This window comes from Rattus norvegicus, chromosome 16, assembly GCF_036323735.1.
Source record: "Rattus norvegicus strain BN/NHsdMcwi chromosome 16, GRCr8, whole genome shotgun sequence".
NCBI classification, from domain to species: Eukaryota; Metazoa; Chordata; class Mammalia; order Rodentia; family Muridae; genus Rattus; species Rattus norvegicus.
Genome location: NC_086034.1, coordinates 91142972 through 91159749, shown reverse-complemented (window position 1 = coordinate 91159749; position 16778 = coordinate 91142972). Strand labels below are relative to the sequence as shown.

The 16778-nt window shown below is 42.7% G+C and overlaps 1 pseudogene; it reads left to right on the top strand.

The window, feature by feature from the left end:
* Nucleotides 1-13713: 13713 nt before the first annotated feature.
* Nucleotides 13714-14519, top strand: LOC134482434 (large ribosomal subunit protein eL8-like; annotated as a pseudogene).
* The last annotated feature ends 2259 nt before the right edge of the window (nt 14520-16778 follow it).

The following is a 16778-nucleotide window of genomic DNA, read 5'->3' as shown; positions in this document are numbered from 1 at the left end:
CATGTTGCCCTCCAGTTGAACCAGCACCATTTGCTGAAAATGCTATCTTTTTTCCATTGGATGGTTTTGGCTCCTTTGTCAAAAATCAAGTGACCATAGGTGTGTGGGTTCATTTCTGGGTCTTCAATTCTATTCCATTGGTCTATCTGTCTGTCTCTGTACCAATACCATGCAGTTTTTATCACTATTGCTCTGTAATACTGCTTGAGTTCAGGGATAGTGATTCCCCTTGAAGTCCTTTTATTGTTGAGGATAGCTTTAGCTATCCTGGGTTTTTTGTTATTCCAGATGAATTTGCAAATTGTTCTGTCTAACTCTTTGAAGAATTGGATTGGTATTTTGATGGGGATTGCATTGAATCTGTAGATTGCTTTTGGTAAAATGGCCATTTTTACTATATTAATCCTGCCAATCCATGAGCATGGGAGATCTATCCATCTTCTGAGGTCTTCTTCAATTTCCTTCTTCAGTGTCTTGAAGTTCTTATTGTACAGATCTTTTTTTTTTTTTTTATTAACTTGAGTATTTCTTATATACATTTCGAGTGTTATTCCCTTTCCCGGTTTCCGGGCAAACATCCCCCTCCCCCCTCCCCTTCCTTATAGGTGTTCCCCTCCCAACCCTCCCCCCATTGCCGCCCTCCCCCCATAGACTAGTTCACTGGGGGTTCAGTCTTAGCAGGACCTAGGGCTTCCCCTTCCACTGGTGCTCTTACTAGGATATTCATTGCTACCTATGGGGTCAGAGTCCAGGGTCAGTCCATGTACATAGTCTTTGAGTAGGGGCTTAGTCCTTGGAAGCTCTGGTTGCTTGGCATTGTTGTACATATGGAGTCTCGAGCCCCTTCAAGCTCTTCCAGTTCTTTCTCTGATTCCTTCAACGGGGGTCCTATTCTCAGTTCAGTGCTTTGCTGCTGGCATTCGCCTCTGTATTTGCTGTATTCTGGCGGTGTCTCTTAGGAGCGATCTACATCCGGCTCCTGTCGGTCTGCACTTCTTTGCTTCATCCATCTTGTCTAATTGGGTGGCTATATATGTATGGGCCACATGTGGGGCAGACTCTGAATGGGTGTTCCTTCAGTCTCTGTTTTAATCTTTGCCTCTCTCTTCCCTGCCAAGGGTATTCTTGTTCCCCTTTTAAAGAAGGAGTGAAGCATTCACATTTTGATCATCCGTCTTGAGTTTCATTTGCTCTAGGCATCTAGGGTAATTCAAGCATTTGGGCTAATAGCCACTTATCAATGAGTGCATACCATGTATGTCTTTCTGTGATTGGGTTAGCTCACTCAGGATGATGTTTTCCAGTTCCAACCATTTGCCTACGAATTTCATAAACTCGTTGTTTTTGATAGCTGAGTAATATTCCATTGTGTAGATGTACCACATTTTCTGCATCCATTCCTCTGTTGAAGGGCATCTGGGTTCTTTCCAGCTTCTGGCTATTATAAATAAGGCTGCAATGAACATAGTGGAGCATGTGTCTTTTTTATATGTTGGGGCATCTTTTGGGTATATGCCCAAGAGAGGTATAGCTGGATCCTCAGGCAGTTCAATGTCCAATTTTCTGAGGATTCTCCAGACTGATTTCCAGAATGGTTGTACCAGTTTGCAATCCCAACAACAATGGAGGAGTGTTCCTCTTCCTCCACATCCTCGCCAGCATCTGTTGTCCCCTGAGTTTTTGATCTTAGCCATTCTAACTGGTGTGAGGTGAAATCTCAGGGTTGTTTTGATTTGCATTTCCCTTATGACTAAAGATGTTGAACATTTCTTTTTTTTTTTTTCAGTTCTTTTTTTTTTATTAACTTGAGTATTTCTTATATACATTTCGAGTGTTATTCCCTTTCCCGGTTTCCGGGCAAACACCCCCCTCCCCCCTCCCCTTCCTTATGGGTGTTCCCCTCCCAACCCTCCCCCCATTGCCGCCCTCCCCCCATAGACTAGTTCACTGGGGGTTCAGTCTTAGCAAGACCCAGGGCTTCCCCTTCCACTGGTGCTCTTACTAGGATATTCATTGCTACCTATGGGGTCAGAGTCCAGGGTCAGTCCATGTATAGTCTTTAGGTAGTGGCTTAGTCCCTGGAAGCTCTGGTTGCTTGGCATTGTTGTACTTTTGGGGTCTCGAGCCCCTTCAAGCTCTTCCAGTTCTTTCTCTGATTCCTTCAATAGGGGACCTATTCTCAGTTCAGTGGTTTGCTGCTGGCATTCGCCTCTGTATTTGCTGTATTCTGGCGGTGTCTCTTAGGAGCGATCTACATCCGGCTCCTGTCGGTCTGCACTTCTTTGCTTCATCCATCTTGTCTAATTGGGTGGCTATATATGTATGGGCCACATGTGGGGCAGACTCTGAATGGGTGTTCCTTCAGTCTCTGTTTTAATCTTTGCCTCTCTCTTCCCTGCCAAGGGTATTCTTGTTCCCCTTTTAAAGAAGGAGTGAAGCATTCACATTTTGATCATCCGTCTTGAGTTTCATTTGCTCTAGGCATCTAGGGTAATTCAAGCATTTGGGCTAATAGCCACTTATCAATGAGTGCATACCATGTATGTCTTTCTGTGATTGGGTTAGCTCACTCAGGATGATGTTTTCCAGTTCCAACCATTTGCCTACGAATTTCATAAACTCGTTGTTTTTGATAGCTGAGTAATATTCCATTGTGTAGATGTACCACATTTTCTGTATCCATTCCTCTGTTGAAGGGCATCTGGGTTCTTTCCAGCTTCTGGCTATTATAAATAAGGCTGCAATGAACATAGTGGAGCACGTGTCTTTTTTATATGTTGGGGCATCTTTTGGGTATATGCCCAAGAGTGGTATAGCTGGATCCTCAGGCAGTTCAATGTCCAATTTTCTGAGGATTCTCCAGACTGATTTCCAGAATGGTTGTACCAGTTTGCAATCCCACCAACAATGGAGGAGTGTTCCTCTTCCTCCACATCCTCGCCAGCATCTGTTGTCCCCTGAGTTTTTGATCTTAGCCATTCTAACTGGTGTGAGGTGAAATCTCAGGGTTGTTTTGATTTGCATTTCCCTTATGACTAAAGATGTTGAACATTTCTTTTTTTTTTTTCAGTTCTTTTTTTTTTTATTAACTTGAGTATTTCTTATATACATTTCGAGTGTTATTCCCTTTCCCGGTTTCCGGGCAAACATCCCCCTCCCCCCTCCCCTTCCTTATGGGTGTTCCCCTCCCAGCCCTCCCCCCATTGCCGCCCTCCCCCCATAGACTAGTTCACTGGGGGTTCAGTCTTAGCAGGACCCAGGGCTTCCCCTTCCACTGGTGCTCTTACTAGGATATTCATTCCTACCTATGGGGTCAGAGTCCAGGGTCAGTCCATGTATAGTCTTTAGGTAGTGGCTTAGTCCCTGGAAGCTCTGGTTGCTTGGCATTGTTGTACTTTTGGGGTCTCGAGCCCCTTCAAGCTCTTCCAGTTCTTTCTCTGATTCCTTCAATAGGGGACCTATTCTCAGTTCAGTGGTTTGCTGCTGGCATTCGCCTCTATATTTGCTGTATTCTGGCTGTGTCTCTCAGGAGCGATCTACATCCGGCTCCTGTCGGTCTGCACTTCTTTGCTTCATCCATCTTGTCTAATTGGGTGGCTGTATATGTATGGGCCACATTTGCGGCAGGCTCTGAATGGGTGTTCCTTCAGTCTCTGTTTTAATCTTTGCCTCTCCCTTCCCTGCCAAGGGTATTCTTTTTTCTCATTTAGAGAAGGAGTGAAGCATTCACATTTTGATCATCCGTCTTGAGCTTCGTTTGTTCGAGGGATCTAGGGTAACTCAAGCATTTGGGCTAATAGCCACTTATCAATGAGTGCATACTATGTATGTCTTTCTGTGATTGCGTTGGCTCACTCAGGATGATATTTTCCGGTTCCAACCATTTGCCTGCGAATTTCATAAACTCGTTTTTTTTGATAGCTGAGTAATATTCCATTGTGTAGATGTACCACATTTCCTGTATCCATTCCTCTGTTGAAGGGCATCTGGGTTCTTTCTATTTTCTGGCTATTATAAATAAGGCTGCGATGAACATAGTGGAGCACGTGTCTCTTTTATATGTTGAGGCATCTTTTGGGTATATGCCCAAGAGAGGTATAGCTGGATCCTCAGGCAGTTCAATGTCCAATTTTCTGAGGAACCTCCAGACTGATTTCCAGAATGGTTTTACCAGTCTGCAATCCCACCAACAATGGAGGAGTGTTCCTCTTTCTCCACATCCTTGCCAGCATCTGCTGTCACCTGAGTTTTTGATCTTAGCCATTCTCACTGGTGTGAGGTGAAATCTCAGGGTTGTTTTGATTTGCATTTCCCTTATGACTAAAGATGTTGAACATTTCTTTAGGTGTTTCTCAGCCATTTGGCATTCCTCAGCTGTGAATTCTTTGTTTAGCTCTGAACCCCATTTTTTAATAGGGTTATTTGTTTCCCTGCGGTCTAACTTCTTGAGTTCTTTGTATATTTTGGATATAAGGACTCTATCTGTTGTAGGATTGGTAAAGATCTTTTCCCAATCTGTTGGTTGCCGTTTTGTCCTAACCACAGTGTCCTTTGCCTTACAGAAGCTTTGCAGTTTTATGAGATCCCATTTGTCGATTCTTGATCTTAGAGCGTAAGCCATTGGTGTTTTGTTCAGGAAATTTTTTCCAGTGCCCATGTGTTCCAGATGCTTCCCTAGTTTTTCTTCTATCAGTTTGAGTGTGTATGCTTTGATGTGGAGGTCCTTGATCCACTTGGACTTAAGCTTTGTACAGGGTGATAAGAATGGATTGATCTGCATTCTTCTACATGTTGCCCTCCAGTTGAACCAGCACCATTTGCTGAAAATGCTATCTTTTTTCCATTGGATGGTTTTGGCTCCTTTGTCAAAAATCAAGTGACCATAGGTGTGTGGGTTCATTTCTGGGTCTTCAATTCTATTCCATTGGTCTATCTGTCTGTCTCTGTACCAATACCATGCAGTTTTTATCACTATTGCTCTGTAATACTGCTTGAGTTCAGGGATAGTGATTCCCCTTGAAGTCCTTTTATTGTTGAGGATAGCTTTACTATCCTGGGTTTTTTGTTATTCCAGATGAATTTGCAAATTGTTCTGTCTAACTCTTTGAAGAATTGGATTGTATTTTGATGGGGATTGCATTGAATCTGTAGATTGCTTTTGGTAAAATGGCCATTTTTACTATATTAATCCTGCCAATCCATGAGCATGGGAGATCTATCCATCTTCTGAGGTCTTCTTCAATTTCCTTCTTCAGTGTCTTGAAGTTCTTATTGTACAGATCTTTTTTTTTTTTTTTTTTATTAACTTGAGTATTTCTTATATACATTTCGAGTGTTATTCCCTTTCCCGGTTTCCGGGCAAACATCACCCTCCCCCCTCCCCTTCCTTATAGGTGTTCCCCTCCCAACCCTCCCCCCATTGCCGCCCTCCCCCCATAGACTAGTTCACTGGGGGTTCAGTCTTAGCAGGACCTAGGGCTTCCCCTTCCACTGGTGCTCTTACTAGGATATTCATTGCTACCTATGGGGTCAGAGTCCAGGGTCAGTCCATGTACATAGTCTTTGAGTAGGGGCTTAGTCCTTGGAAGCTCTGGTTGCTTGGCATTGTTGTACATATGGAGTCTCGAGCCCCTTCAAGCTCTTCCAGTTCTTTCTCTGATTCCTTCAATAGGGGACCTATTCTCAGTTCAGTGGTTTGCTGCTGGCATTCGCCTCTGTATTTGCTGTATTCTGGCGGTGTCTCTTAGGAGCGATCTACATCCGGCTCCTGTCGGTCTGCACTTCTTTGCTTCATCCATCTTGTCTAATTGGGTGGCTATATATGTATGGGCCACATGTGGGGCAAACTCTGAATGGGTGTTCCTTCAGTCTCTGTTTTAATCTTTGCCTCTCTCTTCCCTGCCAAGGGTATTCTTGTTCCCCTTTTAAAGAAGGAGTGAAGCATTCACATTTTGATCATCCGTCTTGAGTTTCATTTGCTCTAGGCATCTAGGGTAATTCAAGCATTTGGGCTAATAGCCACTTATCAATGAGTGCATACCATGTATGTCTTTCTGTGATTGGGTTAGCTCACTCAGGATGATGTTTTCCAGTTCCAACCATTTGCCTACGAATTTCATAAACTCGTTGTTTTTGATAGCAGAGTAATATTCCATTGTGTAGATGTACCACATTTTCTGTATCCATTCCTCTGTTGAAGGGCATCTGGGTTCTTTCCAGCTTCTGGCTATTATAAATAAGGCTGCAATGAACATAGTGGAGCACGTGTCTTTTTTATATGTTGGGGCATCTTTTGGGTATATGCCCAAGAGTGGTATAGCTGGATCCTCAGGCAGTTCAATGTCCAATTTTCTGAGGATTCTCCAGACTGATTTCCAGAATGGTTGTACCAGTTTGCAATCCCACCAACAATGGAGGAGTGTTCCTCTTCCTCCACATCCTCGCCAGCATCTGTTGTCCCCTGAGTTTTTGATCTTAGCCATTCTAACTGGTGTGAGGTGAAATCTCAGGGTTGTTTTGATTTGCATTTCCCTTATGACTAAAGATGTTGAACATTTCTTTTTTTTTTTTCAGTTCTTTTTTTTTTTTATTAACTTGAGTATTTCTTATATACATTTCGAGTGTTATTCCCTTTCCCGGTTTCCGGGCAAACATCCCCCTCCCCCCTCCCCTTCCTTATGGGTGTTCCCCTCCCAACCCTCCCCCCATTGCCGCCCTCCCCCCATAGACTAGTTCACTGGGGGTTCAGTCTTAGCAGGACCCAGGGCTTCCCCTTCCACTGGTGCTCTTACTAGGATATTCATTGCTACCTATGGGGTCAGAGTCCAGGGTCAGTCCATGTATAGTCTTTAGGTAGTGGCTTAGTCCCTGGAAGCTCTGGTTGCTTGGCATTGTTGTACTTTTGGGGTCTCGAGCCCCTTCAAGCTCTTCCAGTTCTTTCTCTGATTCCTTCAATAGGGGACCTATTCTCAGTTCTGTGGTTTGCTGCTGGCATTCGCCTCTGTATTTGCTGTATTCTGGCGGTGTCTCTTAGGAGCGATCTACATCCGGCTCCTGTCGGTCTGCACTTCTTTGCTTCATCCATCTTGTCTAATTGGGTGGCTATATATGTATGGGCCACATGTGGGGCAGGCTCTGAATGGGTGTTCCTTCTGCCTCTGTTTTAATCTTTGCCTCTCCCTTCCCTGCCAAGGGTATTCTTTTTCCTCATTTAAAGAAGGAGTGAAGCATTCACATTTTGATCATCTGTCTTGAGTTTCGTTTGTTCTAGGCATCTAGGGTAATTCAAGCATTTGGGCTAATAGCCACTTATCAATGAGTGCATACCATGTATGTCTTTCTGTGATTGGGTTAGCTCACTCAGGATGATATTTTCCAGTTCCGACCATTTGCCTACGAATTTCATAAACTCGTTGTTTTTGATAGCTGAGTAATATTCCATTGTGTAGATGTACCACATTTTCTGTATCCATTCCTCTGTTGAAGGGCATCTGGGTTCTTTCCATTTTCTGGCTATTATAAATAAGGCTGCGATGAACATAGTGGAGCACGTGTCTCTTTTATATGTTGAGGCATCTTTTGGGTATATGCCCAAGAGAGGTATAGCTGGATCCTCAGGCAGTTCAATGTCCAATTTTCTGAGGAACCTCCAGACTGATTTCCAGAATGGTTTTACCAGTCTGCAATCCCACCAACAATGGAGGAGTGTTCCTCTTTCTCCACATCCTCGCCAGCATCTGCTGTCACCTGAGTTTTTGATCTTAGCCAATCGCACTGGTGTGAGGTGAAATCTCAGGGTTGTTTTGATTTGCATTTCCCTTATGACTAAAGATGTTGAACATTTCTTTAGGTGTTTCTCAGCCATTCGGCATTCCTCAGCTGTGAATTCTTTGTTTAGCTCTGAACCCCATTTTTTAATAGGGTTATTTGTTTCCCTGCGGTCTAACTTCTTGAGTTCTTTGTATATTTTGGATATAAGGCCTCTATCTGTTGTAGGATTGGTAAAGATCTTTTCCCAATCTGTTGGTTGCCGTTTTGTCCTAACCACCGTGTCCTTTGCCTTAAAGAAGCTTTGCAGTTTTATGAGATCCCATTTGTCGATTCTTGATCTTAGAGCGTAAGCCATTGGTGTTTTGTTTAGGAAATTTTTTCCAGTGCCCATGTGTTCCAGATGCTTCCCTAGTTTTTCTTCTATTAGTTTGAGTGCATCTCGTTTGATGTGGAGGTCCTTGATCCACTTGGACTTAAGCTTTGTACAGGGTGATAAGCATGGATCGATCTGCATTCTTCTACATGTTGCCCTCCAGTTGAACCAGCACCATTTGCTGAAAATGCTATCTTTTTTCCATTGGATGGTTTTGGTTCCTTTGTCAATAATCAAGGGACCATAGGTGTGTGGGTTCATTTCTGGGTCTTCAATTCTATTCCATTGGTCTATCTGTCTGTCTCTGTACCAATACCATGCAGTTTTTATCACTATTGCTCTGTAATACTGCTTGAGTTCAGGGATAGTGATTCCCCCTGAAGTCCTTTTATTGTTGAGGATAGCTTTAGCTATCCTGGGTTTTTTGTTATTCCAGATGAATTTGCAATTTGTTCTGTCTAACTCTTTGAAGAATTGGATTGGTATTTTGATGGGGATTGCATTGAATCTGTAGATTGCTTTTGGTAAAATGGCCATTTTTACCATATTAATCCTGCCAATCCATGAGCATGGGAGATCTTTCCATCTTCTGAGGTCTTCTTCAATTTCTTTCCTCAGTGTCTTGAAGTTCTTATTGTACAGATCTTTTACTTGCTTGGTTAAAGTCACACCGAGGTACTTTATATTATTTGGGTCTATTATGAAGGGTGTCGTTTCCCTAATTTCTTTCTCGGCTTGTTTCTCTTTTGTATAGAGGAAGGCAACTGATTTATTTGAGTTAATTTTATACCCAGCCACTTTGCTGAAGTTGTTTATCAGCTTTAGTAGTTCTCTGGTGGAACTTTTGGAATCACTTAAATATACTATCATGTCATCTGCAAATAGTGATATTTTGACCTCTTCTTTTCCGATCTGTATCACTTTGATCTCCTTTTGTTGTCTGATTGCTCTGGCTAGAACTTTAAGAACTATATTGAATAAGTAGAAAGAGAGTGGGCAGCCTTGTCTAGTCCCTGATTTTAGTGGGATTGCTTCAAGTTTCTCTCCATTTAGTTTAATGTTAGCAACTGGTTTGCTGTATATGGCTTTTACTATGTTTAGGTATGGGACTTGAATTCCTATTCTTTCCAGGACTTTTATCATGAAGGGGTGTTGAATTTTGTCAAATGCTTTCTCAGCATCTAATGAAATGATCATGTGGTTCTGTTCTTTCAGTTTGTTTATATAATGGATCACGTTGATGGTTTTCCGTATATTAAACCATCCCTGCATGCCTGGGATGAAGCCTACTTGATCATGGTGGATGATTGTTTTGATGTGCTCTTGAATTCGGTTTGCCAGAATTTTATTGAGTATTTTTGCGTCAATATTCATAAGGGAAATTGTTCTGAAGTTCTCTTTCTTTGTTGTGTCTTTGTGTGGTTTAGGTATAAGAGTAATTGTGGCTTCGTAGAAGGATTCGGTAGGGCTCCATCTGTTTCAATTTTGTGGAATAGTTTGGATAATATTGGTATGAGGTCTTCTATGAAGGTTTGATAGAATTCTGCACTAAACCCGTCTGGACCTGGGCTCTTTTTGGTTGGGAGACCTTTAATGACTGCTTCTATTTCCTTAGGAGTTATGGGGTTGTTTAACTGGTTTATCTGTTCCTGATTTAACTTCGGTACCTGGTATCTGTCTAGGAAATTGTCCATTTCCTGAAGATTTTCAAATTTTGTTGACTATAGGTTTTTATAGTAAGATCTGATGATTTTTTGAATTTCCTCTGAATCTGTAGTTATGTCTCCCTTTTCATTTCTGATTTTGTTAATTTGGACACACTCTCTGTGTCCTCTCGTTAGTCTGGCTAAGGGTTTATCTATCTTGTTGATTTTCTCAAAGAACCAACTTTTGGTTCTGTTGATTCTTTCTATGGTCCTTTTTGTTTCTACTTGGTTGATTTCAGCTCTGAGTTTGATTATTTCCTGCCTTCTACTCCTCCTGGGTGTATTTGCTCCTTTTTGTTCTAGAGCTTTTAGGTGTGCTGTCAAGCTGCTGACATATGCTCTTTCCTGTTTCTTTCTGCAGGCACTCAGCGCTATGAGTTTTCCTCTTAGCACAGCTTTCATTGTGTCCCATAAGTTTGAGTATGTTGTATCTTCATTTTCATTAAATTCTAAAAAGTTTTTAATTTCTTTCTTTATTTCTTCCTTGACCAGGTTATCATTGAGTAGAGCATTGTTCAATTTCCACGTATATGTGGGCATTCTTCCCTTATTGTTATTGAAGACCAGTTTTAGGCCGTGGTGGTACGATAGCACGCATGGGATTATTTCTATCTTTCTGTACCTGTTGAGGCCTGTTTTTTGACCAATTATATGGTCAATTTTGGAGAAAGTACCATGAGGAGCTGAGAAGAAGGTATATCCTTTTGCTTTAGGATAGAATGTTCTATAAATATCCGTTAAATCCATTTGGCTCATGACTTCTCTTAGTCTGTCTACATCACTGTTTAATTTCTGTTTCCATGATCTGTCCATTGATGAGAGTGGGGTGTTGAAATCTCCCACTATTATTGTGTGAGGTGCAATGTGTGTTTTGAGCTTTAGTAAGGTTTCTTTACGTATGTAGGTGCCCTTGTATTTGGGGCATAGATATTTAGGATTGAGAGTTCATCTTGGTTGATTTTTCCTTTGATGAATATGAAGTGTCCTTCCTTATCTTTTTTGATGAATTTTAGTTGGAAATTGATTTTATTTGATATTAGAATGGCTACTCCAGCTTGCTTCTTCTGACCATTTGCTTGGAAAGTTGTTTTCCAGCCTTTCACTCTGAGGTAGTGTCTGTCTTTGTCTCTGAGGTGTGTTTCCTGTAGGCAGCAGAATGCAGGGTCCTCGTTGCGTATCCAGTTTGTTAACCTATGTCTTTTTATTGGGGAGTTGAGGCCATTGATATTGAGAGATATTAAGGAATAGTGATTATTGCTTCCCGTTATATTCATATTTGGATGTGAGGTTATGTTTGTGTGCTTTCATTCTCTTTGTTTTGTTGCCAAGACGATTAGTTTCTTGCTTCTTCTAGGGTATAGCTTGCCTCCTTATGTTGGGCTTTACCATTTATTATCCTTTGTAGTGCTGGATTTGTAGAAAGATATTGTGTAAATTTGGTTTTGTCATGGAATATCTTGGTTTCTCCATCAATGTTAATTGAGAGTTTTGCAGGATACAGTAACCTGGGCTGGCATTTGTGTTCTCTTAGGGTCTGTATAACATCAGTCCAGGATCTTCTGGCCTTCATAGTTTCTGGCGAGAAGTCTGGTGTGATTCTGATAGGTCTGCCTTTATATGTTACTTGACTTTTTCCCTTACTGCTTTTAATATTCTTTCTTTATTTTGTGCGTTTGGTGTTTTGACAATTATGTGATGGGAGGTGTTTCTTTTCTGGTCCAATCTATTTGGAGTTCTGTAGGCTTCTTGTATGTCTATGGGTATCTCTTTTTTTAGGTTAGGGAAGTTTTCTTCTATGATTTTGTTGAAGATATTTACTGGTCCTTTGAGCTGGGTGTCTTCACTCTCTTCTATACCTATTATCCTTAGGTTTGATCTTCTCATTGAGTCCTGGATTTCCTGTATGTTTTGGACCAGTAGCTTTTTCTGCTTTACATTATCTTTGACAGTTGAGTCAATGATTTCTATGGAATCTTCTGCTCCTGAGATTCTCTCTTCCATCTCTTGTATTCTGTTGGTGAAGCTTGTATCTACAGCTCCTTGTCTCTTCTTTTGGTTTTCTATATCCAGGGATGTTTCCATGTGTTCTTTCTTGATTGCTTCTATTTCCATTTTTAATTCCTTCAACTGTTTGATTGTGTTTTCCTGGAATTCTTTCAGGGATTTTTGTGATTCCTCTCTGTAGGCTTTTACTTGTTTAATAATGTTTTCCTGTGCTTCCCTAAGTGTGTTCATGTCTTTCTTGAAGTCCTCCAGCATCATGATCAAATATGATTTTGAAACTAGATCTTGCTTTTCTGGTGTGTTTGGATATTCCATGTTTGTTTTGGTGGGAGAATTGGGCTCCGATGATGGCATGTAGTCTTGGTTTCTGTTGCTTGGGTTCCTGCGCTTGCCTCTCGCCATCAGATTATCTCTAGTGTTACTTTGTTCTGCTATTTCTGACAGTGGCTAGACTGTCCTATAAGGCTGTGTGTCAGGAGTGCTGTAGACCTGTTTTCCTCTCTTTCAGTCAGTTATGGGGACAGAGTGTTCTGCTTTCGGGCGTGTAGTTTTTCCTCTCTACAGGTCTTCAGCTGTTCCTGTGGGCCTGTGTCTTGAGTTCACCAGGCAGCTTTCTTGCAGCAGAAAATTTGGTCTTACCTGTGGTCCCGAGGCTCAGGTTCGCTCGTGGGGTGCTGCCCAGGGGCTCTCTGCAGCGGCAGCAACCAGGAAGACCTGTGCCGCCCCTTCCGGGAGCTTCAGTGCACCAGGGTTCCAGATGGTCTTTGGCTTTTTCCTCTGGCGTCCGAGATGTGTGTGCAGGGAGCAGTCTCTTCTGGTTTCCCAGGCTTGTCTGCCTCTCTGAAGTTTTAGCTCTCCCTCCCACGGGATTTGGGTGCAGAGAACTGTTTATCCTGTCTGTTTCCTTCAGGGTCCGGCGGTTTCTCTGGCAGGGGTCCTGCCGCTCCTGGCCCCTCCCCCACGGGAGCCCAGAGGCCTTATACAGTTTCCTCTTGGGCCAGGGATGTGGGCAGGGGTGAGCAGTGTTGGTGGTCTCTTCCGCTCTGCAGCCTCAGGAGTGCCCACCTGACCAGGTGGTTGGGTCTCTCTCTCACCGAGTCTGGGAGCAGAGAGCTGCTGTGGGTCGGGATCCGCGGGTGTGGGACTTCCCTGTTCTTTCCTTTTAATGTTAGAATTTCTTTTCCACTTTGCTGTTTCTAGGTGGGAAGTGGCATCACTGACCTCTTGTGGTTTGATTGGTGATTTAATCCTAGGATTGAAAGCTGAGGAAAGGCTGTTTGCTGCTGTGGAACATAGGTTATGATTACGCTCTTGGAGCTTAGGAAAGGGCTCTCTAGATGTATCCATTCTAATCCTTATGCAGACTTTTCTTATCATCTTATAGCTAAAAATTATTCTCTTAAAAATTTGTTGGCATGTTTACTTGTCAGGTTCACACTGAGGTAAATGTTGGCAGGTGGACAGGCAGCTTTTGTTCCAGCTCCTGTCTGATTATGTTCCAGTTTGATGTGGGTTTCTGGCATAATCTGAGGAGTTTCTGATGCCTCCTCCACTTCTAGCCCAGAAGGCCTCTTGTGGGCAGGGTTGGGAGGCAGTTCCATCCTGTCACTGATCTGTTTCTCCATTTCTTTGCATTGTTTAGCCTGAAAATCTGCCTTTCTTCTGTGGCATTTCTTGGAACTCTCATGTGTGATGGGAATTCCAAGAATAGAGGCTGTGATCTGTGATTTGAACATTTATAGGTTTTTGTTTATAGTTTTTTTATTTGTAGAAAGCTAGAGATTTCTTTGCTAAATGTCTTTGCTTCTAGTGTAGAACTTTAGAACTCAACTATAAAGATGCCTTTTGCTCCTCCAGCTGAGCAAGATGCCCAAAGGAAAGAAGGCCAATGGGAATAAGGTGGCTCTGGCCCTCCCCATCATCAAGAAACAGGAGGCCAAAAAGGTGATCAATCCTTTGTTTGAGAAAAGGCCCAAGAACTTCGGCATTGGGCAGGACATCCACCCCCAAAGAGATCTAACACGCTTCGTCAAATGGCCCCCCTACATCAGGCTCAGCGGCAAAGAGTCGTCCTCTATAAGCGGCTCAAAGTATCTCCTGCCATTAACCAGTTCACCCAGGCTCTGGACAGGCAAACAGCGACTCAGCTGCTTAACCTTACCCACAAGTACAGGCCAGAGACAAAGCAAGAGAAGCAAAGGCTACTACAGGCCCGTGTTGAGAAGAAAGCTGCTGACAAAGGGGATGTCCCAACTGAGAGACCACCTGTCCTCTGAGCAGGGGTCAATACAGTCACCACCATGGTGGAGAACAAGGAGGCTCAGCTGGTGGTGATTGCCCATGATGTAGACCCCACTGAGCTGATGGTTTTCCTGTCTGCCCTGTGTCGAAAGATGGGGGTGCCCTACTGCATCATCAAGAGAAAGGCCAGGCTGGGGTGCCTGGTCCTCAGGAAGACGTGCACCACTGTTGCCTTCACACAGGTTAACTCGGAAGACAAGGGTGCTCTGGCTAAGCTGGTGGAAGCTCTTAGGACCAATTATAATGACAGATATGACGAGATCCACCGCCACTGGGGAGGCAACGTCCTGGGTCCTAAGTCTGTGGCTCGCATTGCCAAGCTGGAAAAGGCAAAGGCTAAAGAACTTGCCACTAAACTGGATTAAATGTACACTGTTTTCTGTACATAAATATAATTACAAAATTATTTTCCAAAAAATAAAAGGCTCCTTTTAAGTGGATCATGCTATTAAATTACTAATGTTTTCCTTTTTCCTCTCAAACCACATGCAACCAGAAAGCAAATTTAATTCACAATTAAAATTAAACACAATTATGTACAGCACGATATTTTGATTTTTATGTACTGTGTGAAATGATACAATTGGTATTCAACACTTGACTTTCCAGTTCAGCTCTCTTATATCACATGTGACTTTTACATTCTACAGATGAGTGTATTCAAGTGTTGTATCAGTTTCTATGCCTGCTTGTTTCTCTTTGTCTCGTGTCCTCCAGGTTTATCCTTGTCACAAGTATGGTTCATAATACACAGATACCACATTTTCCTTTCCATTGCCCTGTTGATTGACATCTAGGTGGATTTCATGTTTTAGCTGTTCTGAATAGTGTTGCAGTGCGTGCAATTTGGTTTGGTTTTCTATCTAACACACCCAGCTCATTATCTTTAAATGTGTATCCTATACAGAATTGATGGGTCACATGGTAGTTCTATTTATTTTCCATTTATGTGTGTGTGTGAGAGATATACATGTGTATGTTTAAGTATGTTATCATATGTGTAGGTGCACGTGTGTGTATGTGTGTATGTTGAGCCCAGTGTTGACATTGGATGTCTTATTTGATTGCTTTCCATTTTATTAAGGCAAGCCCTCTTTACTGAAACTGAGGCTCTCCAACTACACCTATTTTTTTCATTTTTATTGGATTTTTAAAATCTACATTTCAAATATTATCCCTCTTCCTGGTTTCCCCTCCAGAAATCCCCTATCTATCCCATCTCCCCATCCCCTTCCTCCATGAGGGTTTGCCCAACTCACCCACCCACTGCCTTCTGCCTTCCTGCCCCGGCATTCCCCTACACTGGGGCATCCAGCCTCCCATTGGTGCTGGACAAGGCTATCCTCTGCTGCATATGTGGCTGGAGCCATGGGTTGCTTCATGAACTCTTTGGTTCATGGTTTAGTTCCTGGGAGCTCTGGGGTGTATGGTTGGTTGATATTGTTCTTCCTATGGGGTTGCAAACACCTTCAGCTACCTCAGTCCTTTCTCTAACTCCTCTTTTGGGGACCTGTTCTCTCAGTACTTCTTAGAATGGGGAACAAAATACTCACAGGAGGGAATACGGAGACAAAGTGTGAAGCAGAAACTAAAGGAAAGGCCATACAGAGACCGACACACATGGGGATCCATTCCACATGCAGGCACAAAACCAGTCACTCTTGGGGATGCCAAGAGGTGCTTGCTGACAGGAGCCTGATAGCTGTCCCCTGAGAGGCTCTGCCACAGCCTGACAAATACAGAGGCAGATGCTCGCAGCCACTATACCTACCTTAATGAGCCTGTTTTCTCTACGGATTCCCTGTCTCTGTCTCTCCCGTAATGGGATTATAGGCAGCTTCCATGACTGTCTGATACTGGGGATTTAGTTGAGAGCCCTCGCAACTATGTTTTCCATAATGCCTATATTAATTTATATTCTCATCAATAATGTGCAAGGGTCTCTTTGTCTACCCTCATAGGGACTTATTATTTTTTAGCTTCTTTGATGATAATCAGTCTAACTGGTATGAGATGATATCTCATTGTATATTTAGTTTGCATTATTATTAATGTTGAAAATTATTTCAAAATACTATTGGCTCTCTGTGTATTTTGTTTGAGAAATGCTCATTCATACCTTTTGCCCATGTTAATCCACCTATTTGCCTTCTTGCTACTGAAGTGTTTAAATATCCATTATGAATAATGTACGAATATGTATTTTGGAGACTAACTTTACAATGTGTAATTTTAGATATTTTCTTTTTAAAAATTATTTATTTTTCTTTTTTCTATTTAATTATTTACATTCCAGCCATCGACTACACACCCTGCCCTCCCCCAGTTCCTCATCCTGTTTCCCTCATCCTTGCCTCCAAGAGAGTGCTCCCCGGTGCCCTGGGGAATCCCCCTTACCTGGGGCCTCAAGCCTCTCATTAGGCACATCTTTCACTGAGGCCAGACCAGGCAGTCCTCTGCTACATGTGATGCCTGTTGTCTGGGAGCTCCCAGAGGTCCAGGTTAGCTGAGACTACTGGTCTTCCTATGGGATCACCCTCCCCTTCAGCTCCTTCCCCTAATTCCTCCATATGGGTCTCTGACTTCAGTTCAATGGTTGACTGAACATATCTGCATCTGTCTCA